The 14,407-nt window shown below is 38.9% G+C and overlaps 1 protein-coding gene across 1 annotated transcript in view; it reads right to left on the minus strand.

Annotated features, from left to right (window-relative positions):
* Positions 1–6,502: 6,502 nt before the first annotated feature.
* Rps26 (ribosomal protein S26) overlaps positions 6,503–14,407 on the minus strand; it is a 65,228-nt gene continuing 57,323 nt past the window's right edge. The window contains exon 4 of the mRNA XM_076806891.1: positions 6,503–6,514. The gene's annotated coding sequence lies outside the window, so the exon portion shown is untranslated. The remainder of the gene's footprint in view (positions 6,515–14,407) is intronic.

Here is a 14,407-nt window from a genome sequence, read left to right on the forward strand (position 1 = left end):
TCGGGAGGCCGAGGATGTTGGTCGCGGGGTGCAACGATCAAAGACCGGGTGGCGCAGCTCGGTGTCAGGAACTTCTCTACCGAATCCTCCTAACCGGCTGACTGCTTCAGACTGAATGCTGCCAAAGCTTTGAGCACGCTTGCTTCAACGAGCCCTCTAAAAATGGCCGCACAGATCCCATTGGCCTCTGCATGTCGTGGCCGACACCCCCCAGCACATGTAAGCTTACACTTGAGACTACCACGAGGCTTGCTTGCTCCTTCGTAGCGCATCGCGCCAAATTTGTCTTTACCCGAAAATAGTCAGTCCCACGGCTGCCACCACATGGCGACTATTCCTGGTCCAGACTCGAGTGATAACTTACCCAGGCCTCTGTCTCGTTCCTTCTCCTCCCCCTCCTGCTTCTTTTTCCTTTCCTCCTCCGTGCCCCCCCCCGCTGCCGACCCTCCCGCCCCGCTCGTCGGGCCTCTTTTACCCCTCGCGCCCCTTTGCTTTCTTCTTTTCTCTGCCCGCGATGCCGTACAAAGACGTATGTACTGTACGCACAGTTCCTCGCCCCCTTGCGCTACGGCGCGTCTTTAAACAGGGAATCCGAGCAGAGGACTCGATAGAATGACGTTCCAACCCCTTTGCCCGGCGCAATCAGTTTCGCCACGTGAAATTGATGCTTCGGTCGAATTTTCATCCTCGCCCAGAGCGACCGACGCTTTTTGACCGGATGAATGGAATAACTGAGTTTTCCGCTCCTCCTCGCTTGCCATTCTTAGCAATGGAACACGGACGACAGTGCGTAAATGCAAGGCAATAGCGATTTTACCGATTCGGTCTGTCTTCCTGGGGGAGGTTCAGCTAATAGTTGAGAGATTGTTCTCGTGGTGTAGGGAAAACGTTACTTTGCAGGGCTACGTTCAGAAGTGACAAGTGCGTACAATCGATTGCGTGTTGGGATCAGTATTTTTTACAAGTAATCTGGCTTTCACTAAGTATCAGCAGAGTGTTAAGAGTTTGGACTAGATTTTGATGAATTTTGGCATGAAATAGCTGCCCGTAATCGTTATTGACTTTGGTTTTTGGCAAAAAAGAAGACAGTGGTTCTTGACCTTTTCACTCTCGGTCAGCTGTGCCTGGGTCATTTCTGACCCAGTGTAACATTGTTCAGTGTAATAGTAAACAGTAATGGAGAAGAGCTCAGCAAGTGGAAAAATGAATTGATCTGGGAAAAAGAGCATCGAGTAATAATAGTAAGATTGGTCCAAACGGATCGAAGCAACGGACTCCAGCGTGGTCGTCCAAACTATCCGCTGTCAGAGGGTTGAGTAGGTAAATCATAAAATAAGATATCAGACTTTTTATGTCGTTCATTCTCCAAAATTCTCGATAAATAAATTTCTCAGCTTTCGTTGGAATCATATGATGTTGTTAATCTACGTATTGTGAATAAAAATTTGATGTGTAACACCAGGAATAAAATGAATTTAATGTCAGGAAGGATTTTCAGTATCGTTTTGTAAAATTAAAAGTTGGTGATATCGAATGCACATGCATAAAATGTTTAAACTTTAAGCTGCGTTGCGTGTTCTTTTCTAATAAATCGTTCCGACGAAATATTATCCTGGGAATATTACATAAAGCAGATGTTTCAAGAATGCGACGCATTTCGAATCGTTTCAATGAAATATTAAATTCATTGCTCCGTAGCTTTTTAATTATGGAACGCGTCAACTGAAATGCATACGTGGAAGATGGTGAATGCACGTGCTATATCCTTCTTCGTATCTCACATTATTTATATACAGTGATATTTTAAGTTGAATATTTGGCAAGCACTTCTGGCGGAAGAACGAAGCTCGTTTGCGTTCCAGGCTTATCTTCTCGTCTGCAATTTCATAGACGAAATAGCACAAGATCATCGATGAACTTCTCACGCCCTAAATATATACTGAAATAATGAACAAATAAACGTATAGAACTGCAATCAAACTATAATAATAATAATCTACCACAGCAACAAAAAAAAAAAACTATACATCAGGATCACCTAAATTTAAAAAAGTTATTTTACAATCTTTTAAACGTAAATTTTCAAGAGCGTTTGAAATATCTATTTACCCTTTTTTAATTCAATGGATTCAAATCCATTCAAGCGTTCAAAGAAAATGGAAATTAGGGGGTGGACGGTATTCTGATATGCGAATAATTTTACATAATTTGACCTTCGTGACGTGTTAAGCTTCTCCATCCAAAAGCTAAATAGATAATAAAAATACCTCGGACGCCAATAAACCCTTAAATTATATCTGTCAACCTACGCAAACAATTTCAAATCACGAGACATGTTACAGCGACGAACTCGAAGCCGCGATAAAAAAAGACTCGAAACCCTCAAAGCAGAAGAATATATTTATAAATAAAGCAGATGCTTGTCAGCACCTCGTTGCTCGCCCAAATGCACACAGACGCATGTTTATTCGCAAAGAATGCAGAAGATCGATTGCTGCACTGTTCCGCGGACACGGAATTATTCGAACAAAAATGGCTGGGCGCGCATGAAATTTCCGCGGTGCCGATCGGAATCTCGAAGCGTAATAATCGGTCCCCGTCGTAAATTCAAGCGGCTCGAGATTTACGCTAACAGTGAAAAATTAAGGCTGGGGCGGTGCATAAATTTTAGGCAGCTCGCGTCACAGTAAACGTATCAAACGATCCCATTAATCCTTAATGCCTTTTATTCGCGACATTTTTCCGTGTCGGTTTAAGGGGAATCTGGTCCCGTAAACAATCCGCCTAACGTAGTTCCTCCAAATAAGTAAATTCATCCCATTAAACTCCCTTAAACTATGCCTTTGCGAGCCGAGGCACGAGCGCCTAATGAAACGTGTATGTTGAACAGATGATAACAGGTCGAACAGCGGTGAGGCGTAGTTTTCTAGGCCAAGTTGGGGGTATCTTAAAAATGATAATAATAACGAGACCTTCGAGGCCTTTTTACACGAATACACTGGAAGTTGGATCAGCTGAACTCATTGGCGAACAGAAAGTCTGCGTTGCAATAGGAGAAACGATGATTTTTATCGTGAAAGAATTTTATAGTTATTTAGTTATAAGTATCCACTGTTTGGAATTCTGGAATGATGGCCTGAATGTTTCGTGTTGGACATTACTTTATCGACTTTGCTGATAAAATCATAAAACGTAATTAATACAGTAGGAATATATGCATGATTGTATTAAATAAAATTTCTTGATTTTTTTATATAATGCCCTAACAGTTTTCAATTAAATTCAAAGAAACTTACGAAAAATGATGTCTAAAGCTTTTTCAAAAACGTCCATAATATGACGAAAATTGGTCATGGTATGTTTTTTAAAACGAATTCCAGGGTAGATATTCGTAATAGCAAAGTTTTCTCTCAAGCTTCGTCAAGAACTTTGCGATTGAAATACACAAAAGCGAGTTAAATAACACTGTAGATTTCTAGATGTTAATTATGAAGAAACTTTACTACAGTTCGAACTAAATTCCTTTGCTACTTTCTGAATTTATTTTAAAGATTGATAACAATATTCACTCGGATCAGGAGTAACTACACAAAATGGTAGCGGCATCAAAGCTTAAAATCAAAGCTTCAATTTTTATCTAAATCTAATGCGATAAAAAATATAGATATTATAACATAAAAAAGAAGTAGATAAATTCGGTATGTTAAGTTTTAGTACATAGAATAAATAAACGAGGGATATTAATTTTCAACTCTACTGGAAAGTATATTTTTCAAAGCGTTCCAAAAGTGAAACGCAGATGAGTAATGTGCCGGAATCGTAATTATTTCAGTTGGAATAATTACAATTCCAATTGGTGGAAGCGTTAAATAAGACTTATACTCGAAATGCTGGCGAGCTAGCTAGCGAGATCGCTTGTCGCAAGTATTATTTATAGAATGTTATTTGCAGCAATAACGGTGCTGGCACACCGCCAGAGCTTCTACAATGTATTGTTATAGCAGCAATTAATTGCAGTTTTATTCGATCGTGTCGCGAAATCGTCCCTAAAGTCTATGAACGGACAACGTTCTCCAGGCATTTAAATGCCTGCTAGGTTCCCAAAACGAACACGGGAGTTTTTAATTTCGAACAGAGGAGACGTTTAATCCGACGAAGCTGTTGTGTTGAAATTTCAAGAAGAAATGGCTTGCATTCATTGCGCATACACCTGAAATATTGATAATCGTCACGTGTTAGTTGTTATTTATTATTTGGTATAACAGGCCACGCCAAATAATTGAAAATATATTCTTTTAATGGCATGATACGTAAATGGTGAATTCAACAAAGTTTTAGTATTCTAAATTTTATAAAAACAAGCAGACTGTTGTCCACGGAAATTCTATTTTAATTCACGACGTGGGGAGAATGAGCGTGCACTGTGCTTTAAAATTATGAACTCTAGATCAAGGTCAAGAAAAACGGAGTTGATGTAAATTTACCAAAATAAGCCCGATATTTTCCAGCAGCTTTCAAGAGAAAAGTGTGTAATTTTTCGACACATGAGATCTGGTTGGTGATTTTATAATAATTCTCCATAGAGATAATCTTATTGTTGCCTGTGTGAAAATAACAATTTTAATTATTCGTACCAACAAGGAACTTATACTGAATGTATTACCGCAAACGAGACTGATCAATGGAACTATGGTTCTATATAATTGTAAAACTTACGTCATCCATCAATTCGTTGGGGAAGTTCAATAGAATCGGTTAGCAGTAGACACTGAACGATTAACTGTAGCTGCTGTCGATATTTTCAAATTAAAACTTTCACGTCACATTTTCATAATTACTTTGAGTAAACAGTAATTTATTTTCTGTATAAGTAATTAAAGTATCGAGCTCCGTGAAGTGTGCGTTAATTTCAGGAATATTTGCTTTTCTCTGTACTTATCATTTAATGTACATGCATACACAAAAAAAAACAGTTGAGAAACTCAGATCTAAACTTGCACACTGTCATTAAATAAATAAAAAAAAAGGATCAAATGAACCACACGTTTCTGCTTGGTTGAAAATTTTTCCAAAATTCTTATTGGCAAATCTTTGCCTGATTCTTCTTTGCTTGGTACACCTATTGCGTAATCGAAAGCAACGGTGTTACATATAAATTCTTTACAGAGATACCGATTCTTTACAGAATACCTCACAAATATGCATAGATATTTCTTCTTTAATCGGGTTCCATTTAAATATTCATCACTTATAACAAAAAGCAATCAAATCCCGCTTACTACAGTAGAAAATCCCCAAAACTGGCATTCATCGTTACTAATACTACCACACAGCCCTAACCTTTAACCCCTAACAAAAATAAATAAATAAATAAATAACCAGAGTCTCTAACTTAATATCTTTCGCGTCATTTAATTTTTTCATTCATCCATCTCTGCTCTTACCAGCGAAAACAAAAACAATTTCGAACAACGGCACAAAAAAATTACTTACGAAGTTGGAAATGAAATAAAAGGAAGATCGCGTAAAGGGGAAGGATTAATCTCAGTCTAAGGAATATCTGAAGCATTAACTCGTCGACTATCGCGCGTCATCCAGTTCAGTGTTAGTTATTAAGGAGAATCGTCGGATGTTAATGAAAAGCGACTCGAATGCTACTCTGGCACTATCGTTTCGTTTGGAGTCGAGAGGAAGAGAAGAGAAATCCTTCAGCTCGCGTCGCGACGTCTCCTCCAGATCTAAAATTACTGGCGGCCGAAGACGACGCATTCGCGGTCCGGTGAGCCGTGCGAAAACGAGCCACTACAAGCTTACGCCCTAATACAGCCCCTATTTTCGGACGTCGCACTGACGCCATGACGGAGACAACTCTTCGCAAAAGAAAATCGACGTTGTAACCCTCCCCTTGGCCCCACGTCCATCCGTCCTCGCTGCTCCCTTCCACTCGCTCCTCTTTTTACGCTAACACCGCGTCAGGAAAATGTTATTATTACTATTTCTTATTGTTCCGGACGGATACTGAGTTCAACTTCTGGCCCGCATTTCCCTTCCTTAATTAGCGCGCGCATTTTCGGAGTCATTGGTTACATGACGCAGGGAATGAGCGATGCGACGTCGCGAATGTGAGTGTTTATACAGGGCGGGTCAGAATGGGTGGTACAATTGAGCGTGGGGGTGGTTCTTTGTGCGATAACAAACGAAAATGTGCAATAGAATTTTCTGATACGCGGCCTCCGTTTTTGAGAAAATCAAGTTTGAAAATTTGTCTCGCACGCTGGCACGTGACTCAAATTCGACAGAATTTAGGAGTAAGTATGCTCAACTGCCAATGAAATGAATCCCCGTGTACGAATAAGTCGAAATTGTGGAATAAGTTTCTTTATTTTCGAGAAAATCGATTCGAAAGTAGAAGCAATTTTTTATTCAGCGTCCGCGTACAGCGTGGATTTTCAGTCTCTAATTTCTCGAAAAGTAAGGCTCGTATCAAACGATTTTATTCTACATTTTCGATTTAGTGTTGCACAAGGAATTACTCCGAGCCTAGTTGCACCGCCCTTCCTGACCCACCCTGTATATTTCAGTGTCAGGAGCACGACAACCCTAAGTGACAGGACAAACAGTGTAGATAGAGCAATTGCACTGTAGACACAGAGGAAGAGAGAGCGTCTACAAGTAACAAATACTCATCGCCAGCCGTGTGCGTGTCAACGAAAACAATCAATCTTCCCCCGCGTCTCTTAAAAATCTATCCTTTGACCCGCCCAGTAACCGACATTATTTTCTCAGGAGCAAAAATCCCTGACGCACAGCTGTCTACCAAAGCTGCACCAGATGAACTTATCGCGCATCGCCTTCTGATTTAGGGCTTCGATTAAAAAAGTGGGAAACCTTTATTTGAAGGGTAAGGGGGAGAAACAGGGAATGTCCATTTTTTCGCGATTGATAGCATATTTTGTTGGTGGCAACTGGGACCAGAGAACTGTCGAAACGCAAAGGGGTGAAATACCCCCGTAAGGTAACTTTAAAGATTTAGTATACTGGTTAAAAATAAGAAATGTCCACTCTGCGCTGGAACAAAATACGGAATGTCGTCACTCTTTGCTCGAACATAAGCGTCTGTCGTCAAAGTAAGACAATAAATTATCTACGAGGAGAATTAAATTCATTGAACCTTGTTTCTTTATTGTTGGACTAAAGTATTAGAATCTAATTCTAAATGAATCCAGAAGTCATCTTAGGGTTAAACGAACCATAACTTCGTGAGTTCACTAGTTACAGGAACACGGACAACTGTGCTGCCTGCTCGATGTGTATCGGGTTACGAGTTCGTTGTTGAAAATAGCCTTTACCCGCGTACTAACGGTAAAGACTTAAAGTAACCTCTGGCTAAGATACGGTGGCCGGAATTCGCTTTCGGAGCAGTTTTTAGGCGTCCTGATGAAAGAAAACCGCAGAATAACGTGACACGAAGTCGAAAAGGGGTGGGAAACATATAAAGGAAGATAGAGAAGAGGGGGATGGCAAGCCGATGGGCCCTTTCCTCTAATTATCATCGTTATTTTAGCTCTGGAAGATAGAGAGTCGTCTAGGTCCTAAGTGGAACAGTTTCTCAGGATTTTGCAGACCACCTCGTCCTCCTTCTCTCTCTTCCTCTCTTCGACGTTTCACTGAAGGGAGAGGGAAGTCATTCGCTCGATCTAGGGGAGGATTTTTAAGCGGCTTAAGGATATTTGGTAAACCGAACGAATGTTTATTTTATATGCCCTCTTTGACGCTCTTCTACTTCTTCATATTTCTCGCCCTTTCCACCCCCGCACCCCTCTCTGTCCTTTCTCTTCGGGGGACAGATTAGAATTGCTTTTTTAACGCAACCATCTGGGAAATCGTGGAAAGTAAGGCTCGCAGAAAAAAAAGCATCTTTTAAATTCTGTAATTTTTATCCTTACTAAATACGTATAACTTTGCTTTTTGTATATGTTGATTAATTGTGGACGTAATGGGTTGCCTTTGAGCTGCACAATATTTGGGCAATGATAGAAATCGTACACTGAAATTGTGTTAATTACTTTTCTTCGTATGTGGATTGCATTTAAAAATGTGAAGAAATTGTGGTTTTTACTTTCGACATCACTTTACAATTTGCAATAATTATTACAGACGAAAGGAATATGCAGGTACTCTTGCATGTTCGTTATTGTATATCTTCTATTGTAGTGAGTAGCCTGCAAACCTTAAAAGTGAAATTTGGTGAAATATTCATTCGCTTTTATTAGTCGGAAAAATAATGTTTTTTAAAAAAATGTTCCTTCAGTATTAAACGTAATGAATATACGTGAGTACTGTACAAATATAAATATTGAAGTGGCCAACAGATTTCATTCTACAGGGTTTCTCTCCCTAATAAGATTCTTCGTTCATTCGTAATAATTCTAGTTTCTATATTACAAGTGTTTGTAATATTTGTAATTAAATTTCAAGCTGTAAGTTACAGTAAAATATATTCATCAAGACCAGGATTCAATCATTATACAGAGTCACAGGACTCTTAAAAATGCGGATTACTTGAAGGATTAATACGTATACTCAAAATTCCTATTTTTGTCCAATATGTTTCCAATTCACTATCATCGACGTAGGTTTCGCTGTTATTCGGTATACACATGTTGGTATCCAGTACCACATGGCAATGGGTACCAATTCCTCCGTGTCAGTATTTTTTGACATAACACCCTCACCCTTTACCAAGGATCCAAGTAATCTTCCCAGCAGCCGTAAGACAAATAGCATTAACCCTCTTTCGTTTGTCCGTGTTTGCAGGAAAGGGAAGTGGGTTTCGTGTAAAGTTTCATAGATTTGTCACTGGGCAAAAAGTGACACGTTTCAAGCAGCCCTCGCGCGCAGCCAGGAATTCAGCTACTTTCTCAGCCGCTCGAGAAGTGGCTTCTTTCGATCCACTTTTTACATTTTCTTTTCGGCAGCGACTCGTTGTTTCGCCAACTTCTTCCCCCGCCCCCACTTTACCCGTTGACTTTTTTCTGCCTTTGCACGAGAACGATTTTATGTGCGAACCACATTTCGTTTTGCAGTGTATCTGGAAAAATTATTTCATAACAATCTTCCGGTTTACTCAGTTTTCCTTCCATTGATTATTATCAAACTTCGATTATGAAATAAGCACCTTTCTGCGCGAGACTCGATTGTGGCTCACATTTGTATTTGAAATATGTTCCATTTTCCATTTTTTTTTTGTTTTTAATAGTACTACCTTTAGCAAATCTATGTCTATAGACAAAATGCTAGTTGTGAGAATTTTTTCAGAATTTACTCCACCATATACTTCTTCCTAAATTCTTTACTAACAAAGGAATATCCCGAACCCAGAAATTCAAAAAATTCTGAAACTTTGTGAATATGTAAGGAATTTTCTCCCGATTATAACGCAAATTTTGTTTACTCACCAAATTCACTCTAAAGGGGTACAGTTGACCTCTGAAAATCCGGTTACTTTCCGATTTTGTGTTATAATTCGTGTACTGTAAAATAATTTCTTCACCAAATGATAGATCTAATTAAAAGAAGTAACTTTTGTCTTGAAACTTCTTTCCTACCTTTTACAGTTCGCGAGTTGTAACACAAAATTAGAAAATTTACGAATTTTCAGGGGTTAATTTCCCCGTGCGAGTGGGCAGCAAACAAAAATTGCGTTGTAATCAGGAGGAAATCCCCTACATATTTACAAAGTTTCAGAATTTTTTTAATTTTCGGGTTCGGGATCTTGTAAGTACCATATTGTATAGCAGAACTTCGAAGACCATAATACTATGCATTCATCTTTTTCCGATATTTTTTACAATTTCACAGATATGCTCGGTGATATGGAAACTTGTAATTCCTTCGGGGGAGTTCGAATTCTACACTCACTTCATCGGAAAAACAAAAAATGGGCTAGGGCTAATCGGGACCACTGAACTTCTACATTTCTGCAAAGTATCAGATTTCTTTGAATTTTCCAGTGGCTAAACTTCCACTAATGATTTTACAGATAGCCTGCAGACTATTTATTTTCTCTCCCCGTACTCCACAATGAACTACTTTGTTATTTTTTGGGGGGAAGCAGTAAGGGATCGCGTGGAACATAGGGAAATCAAAGTTTCAGCGACAAAATCGATGCGTCACCCCGCGACAGTGGCATCACTTTGACCGATTTCGCTGGAACGTGATTTATGAATGGTTCGTGCGCGTGCAACTACGCACGCAGAACTCGCGTCGGCGAAATCGCATTATCGCGAATTTCGAGCGCGGAATGCGTAATGAAACGCGACGTCGCAGGCACGGATTCGTTTCGTTCTGTTTGCCATGACGAAAATGGGAGCTTTCAGCGGATGGCTGCTGGCAAACAACCTGGAAAGTATTTACCGCGGCTTTTGAAATGGAGATGCTTCTAACGATAACATTAACCGGTGATGTCGATGCAAATTATTAGAAATACTTTAAACGTGATAGATAAATGCCTTACATAAAGATTTATTCCGAAGAGCCCAATTTCAGATCTACAAAAATATTTACAAGTGGATTCCCTGCTTGGGTTAGATTTAGTAATAAATTCATCTGGTGTTTTCAATGAACAATCGAGTCATTGTAAAGATGACTACACTGGATCAATTTATAGGTACACCAAGGAAGAATGAGATTTATAAGAGTTAATATGAAGTTGTAGGAAATGAAGGAATGTGGTTTTTTATTGGACCTCCATACTTGATCACCCGTCAAACCTCCATCTAAGTAGTTCCTCGCTATATAAGAACTTATTGTTTAAAATTAAAATGTCGAGGTGCATGGTTACTTTCTTCTGCCACAATATAACTAATAAAATGTTTTTAGGTGTCCGCCTCCGACAGCTTTGGTTGTTGGATACGTTTTAGAAGACCGAAAAATAACAAAAAAGTTTTTTTTTATTTTGACCCAATTGTATATTTGGAGGGGTGAAACCACCTCTCAAATTTCATAAGATAGTTCCTATTGTTAGTTCAAAGAATATTATAACATTGTATTGAATAAAACTTGATATAAATTTAATTTCCGTCGTAACTTGCTGTATGTCATCACTCACTTTTGTACCTCTTCTTATGAACTTTGAGGGGTGATTTCACCCCCTAACTATGCAAACGGGCGAAAATAAAACAGCAGCTATTTGTTATTTTTCGATCCTCTAAAACATATCCAACAACCAAAGCAATCGGAGTCGGATACTTACCTAAAGACCTCTGCTTGTAGGGTGGCTGTACCAGTAAATGGACATTTTTTATTAAAACGAGTCCAATAAGTTATTAAAATATGCAACTAATTAATTAGAGATTTCTTTTAACTTCATGCTTCATATCCAAATAATTTTTGCAGCACGTGGAATCAATCTCGCTGCGAACATAATTCTATAATAGCGTTCATTCACTAGCCTTAAGTGTTCATTTACTGGCGCGGTTACCCTAAGCAGTTTTTGTTTCTTTTAATTCGTTCTACGTTAGTCTGCAACGTTCATACTTATTATTTATAAACTCCCTATACAATGTACTTCACGAAGACCGGTACTCAAGCAACAATGGCGTAGGATTTTCACTCTAAACAACTTTAGACGATCGTTAGTCGATGTTCCACCGCACTCCCGGGAACTTCACCCTACAATTTCAATTACCCAGGCACCAAAAGGTTACAGCAAGCGGCGAAGTACCTCGATAAAGCTCCATAAAATCGGTCATAAAACTCGCCAAATAGATTTGTCGTTTCTGTGTCCTTTTTCTTTTCCCTTTTTTTCAGGGGGGGAGGGTGGGATTTTTGGGGCGCTGCCAGCTCGCTACCGGAAAGAGCTCGCGAAACTAATGACGAGACGAACTCAAAACAACAGAGGCATTATGGCCATTAAAATCTAGATTGAGCTCCCTTTCGAAAGTCTCTTTCCGCTTTAAAGCCCGCCGGCGGGGCATGAAGCGAGAATTTTACGGCATAATAAAACTTCGAAAACTGCCTACGTAAGAACTGATACGTCGTTAATGGACGCTGTCAGCCACGGTGTTGGCGGGAAATGTGTTGCGGATTTGTTCCCGGTGAAACGAGCTGCGCCGAGTCTATTGGAAGCTCCGTAGATTCCGAAGCGTGTTACTTGTTGGTCCTTTAAAAAATGGTCCCGAAAAGCGCTACTATCGACCTGTCGCCCAAAAATCACGACAAGACGCGGCGCCGCTTCGAAAAAGCTGAGATGCATTCGCGATAAGCACAGATCTGCATCTGCGATTCGGGGCATGAATATTTATCCACTGGCGGTTAATTGGAACAGCTTGTTTCTTATCGTCGTGAATAATTTGCTGTCGCGATGGTATTGATTGAGAACAAACTAACGTTCGCCATACACGTTTATCTGATTTATTTATACGGCTCACCGTGTGGTGTGAGTTATGGAGTGTTGCAATTAATAGCGATTATTAACCACTTTGAAGGAGAGAGTGAGTCGTAAAAGCGCGAGGTTACATAGCTTAATGGTACTTTTTATGGTTACAAGCATAATTAGGATAAATTTATCAGGTACAATCAGCCTGCATCGAACGAGCGGATTTAATGTCCGTTTTATGATAACCATTTACTGCTGGATCATTGTTTCGTGTTTCAATGTTTCTGGCACATGTAAAAGTAATTCTTTAAAAATTAAGGTGATTTATACTGTCTGCTTTAACACACTAATGTCAGTTGAACTTGAACTTGAAGTTATAGCTGTTTAAATCTTAGGTCTGTAAAATGTAATTTCATATGAAGTTTTACTTACATAGGTACTTCGTTATTTTGCAACAAACGTATTGGAAAATTACGGTTCTATCCGATTTACTTACAATACGCATTGAACAAGTTTTTCAATGGTTAAAAATTGAATTGTTTCAGAGGTCGCTGATATAGTGCCTCGGAAGATTTTCTGTTAAAAAAGAAAATTCTTGTGCAAATGGAATAGACATGTTGCCTACGAAATGGCTTGCAACCCTAAATTAAAATAGCCATTACGTTATAACTTGGTCCTGCTATTCATTTTTATTACAAACATGAAAGATGAATGAGAAAGCTGACAGTACTTTTTCATAGTCCTAATAGTATTCCCGTGTCACAAAAATATGAAGCAGAACAAATGGGTTGATGTCTATTGTCAAAAAAGTTGGAACGCACCTATTTTTTTTGAAAAACCACAATCATGTTTGACCATATATCAAGGGTATATTTTTACAGAAATATGTCACTTTGAAACGAAATTCCTTCGCAGTCAATTAACCGTGTTCCAGTATCTTTATACTGTAAAACATAATTTAGTCGTTATATTGATATAAATTGCATTTTATTCGCATGTATAAATATAAGAGGTCTCCTTCAAGGTGAACACTTCAGAGTTCAGGTGGCTCGATTCAATTATTTACCCAAAATATTGTCACAAAACAAGCGAAGTGATAGTGGATAACAGCAAACATGAACAATAAAGGCGTTTCCACGCGTGGCACACTGTGATTCACGACTGCTCTCCTTATCCTTACTAATATATAAAAGTGAAACGTTGCCTGTTTGTTTGTCCGTCTTTTATGCCTAAACGGCTGAACGAATTTCAATGGAATTTTGAATATACATTACATACGTCCTAGATTAGATTATAGGCTATTTAGAAATATGCTATCTAAAATAATACATAATAATAATAATAATAATTCCCGGATGAAACCGGGTAACGTCAGCTAGTTTCACATATCTTAATATATAAAGCAGAAAGCTTCTAATATGTTTGTGTTTGTCTGTCGCCTAGAAACTTTCGACCGATAAACTCTGGGATCACAAAATGTGTCTGAGCTCATTATGCTTGACTAATTCAGATGAATGTGACTATTTAAATAAAAATAATTTTTTTTTTATAAAATCAGAATCTAAATTTCGGGCGAAGCCAAGTATAAAAATAGAAAAAAGAAAACATAAACATTTCCCAAATATTTATTATCGACCAACCAAAGGCCCTGGTGCTTAAAAGGATAAAGACGTTTTCACACGAGACACTTTCGTGGCTCACGATTGGTACTTTAAACATATTCACAAACTCCCAATCTCTCTCTACCTTCTTTAAAATAACACTAAATGACCCAAGTGAATGCATCCAAAATATCAGTCACATCCGCAGAAACGCCCCGCGTGAAAAAGCCTTAAAGCCGGGAACGTTAAGAACCATCTTGCCATCGCGTGACTCCCCTAACAATAAACGATCCGCGAACGGTGATTTCATCGGGCACACATCGAGCCGGCCAAGCGAAAGAGCTTGATTTCGCGAGAATAAAACTGCACCAGCCCGAAAATAAACAGCAGTCGTTTATTTATTCGAGAACAAAAAAAAAGAGAGAAA

The sequence above is a fragment of the Andrena cerasifolii genome, chromosome 2 (genome assembly GCF_050908995.1).
Source record: "Andrena cerasifolii isolate SP2316 chromosome 2, iyAndCera1_principal, whole genome shotgun sequence".
Classification (NCBI taxonomy): Eukaryota; Metazoa; Arthropoda; class Insecta; order Hymenoptera; family Andrenidae; genus Andrena; species Andrena cerasifolii.